The sequence below is a fragment of the Chiloscyllium plagiosum genome, chromosome 9, assembly GCF_004010195.1.
Source record: "Chiloscyllium plagiosum isolate BGI_BamShark_2017 chromosome 9, ASM401019v2, whole genome shotgun sequence".
NCBI classification, from domain to species: Eukaryota; Metazoa; Chordata; class Chondrichthyes; order Orectolobiformes; family Hemiscylliidae; genus Chiloscyllium; species Chiloscyllium plagiosum.
In genome coordinates this window covers 35,289,896-35,291,517 of record NC_057718.1, presented here as the reverse complement: position 1 = coordinate 35,291,517, position 1,622 = coordinate 35,289,896, and positions in this window count along the sequence as shown.

The following is a 1,622-nucleotide window of genomic DNA, read 5'->3' as shown; positions in this document are numbered from 1 at the left end:
CTCCCCCCTCTCCTCCCTGACCTATCACCTTCATCTCCTTCCCCACTGACCTATTGTACTCTATGCTACTCTCTCCCCACCCCCACTCTCCTCTAGCTTATCTCTCCACGCTTCAGGCTCTCTGCCTTTATTCCTGATGAAGGGCTTTTGCCCGAAACGTCGATTTTGCCTGTCCTCGGATGCTGCCTGAATTGCTGTGCTCTTCCAGCACCACTGATCTAGAATCTGGTTTCCAGCATCTGCAGTCATTGTTTTAACTCGTGCTTTATAGAGAAACAGAGTTAAGGCTTCAAGCCAACAGCCTGTTATCAGAACTGGAGAGAAATAACAGTTAAAGAATTTTTAAGACCTTGAAAGGGTTTCAGGCATGAAGAAGAAAAGAAAAGATCTGTGATAGAATGGAGACCAGGGTAGATTACTCACAGACGATTTCATGAAGCAATGGCCAAATAGAATGCTAATGGTAATAGTGAAGAAACAAAGAATTGCTGCACAAAACAAGAAGTGTCTAAGAAAGAAACAGGATGAAGATTAACTAACCAAGATAAAGGTGAAGAAAAATTGGGGGAAAAAAATAAAACCTGAAGCTAGGATTCTGACCAAAACCTGATGAACACAATCTTGGGATGCTGCTTACAGACTTAATGGAGGTGCTGTGTAAAGTGGTCACCCAGTCTGTGTTTAGTCTCGCTGGTGTGGAGGAGACACATCATGAGCAGTGAATTCAGTATACCAAGGTGAAGGAGTGCACTGAACTACAGCTGGTAGAAGAGATTGCCTTGGACAATGAGAAGTGGTGAGCTGAAAGGGCACATGCTCCATTTCCTGTACTAGTGCCTTAAACAAGAACAAAACTAAACTGTCCGGAGAATTGAACAGCTCTTGCCAATGCAATCCTTTAAGGTGAAGTTGGTCAATCAGGCTATGTGTTGTCTGACATTTGATCTAAGCTCACCCATGCCTGGATCTCAGATCCATACAGGCATATTTTCCAGTGGACCATCATACAATACTGTTGCTATGCCCAGTGAAGACATGTGATGTTCACAGAATTTTTTGGAAACATTTTTGCTTTTAGAAATGGACCTATAAATGTGAAGATGGCTGTCATGGGTCAAGTGATTTCTGCAATTTCTGAATGGACTCCAAGATTTCTCAAGGCTTCCAAACTAAATGCCCATGTGTGGAGAGATTCCCTTGAATGGGCATGCCAAAACAAAACATGTTTTGACAGAAATTTTAAGGTGGGGAGTAAGGGACTCAGAGAAGATCTGAGAGAAAAAAAAATCAGCAAGAGGGTGGTCAAAATATGGAATACACTGCCAGAAAGGGTAGTGGAGTTGGCCATACTCTCAATGTTTAAGAAGCATTTGGATGAACACTTAAAATGCAAGGGCATGGTAGGCTTTCGATCAAGTACTGGTAAATGGGATCAATATGGTTTAGTGTTTGCTAGTCAGCATAGACACGGTGGAGCAAAGGGCCTGTTTCTATGTTGTATGACTGTAAATGATTTGTGAAATCTACACCTCCTCTGGACCTTATCCTGTGGACCTTATACAAAGCTTAATATCTTTGGTCTGTGACACTGACTCTGCTTGAAAATAGTAATGACTTTGAAT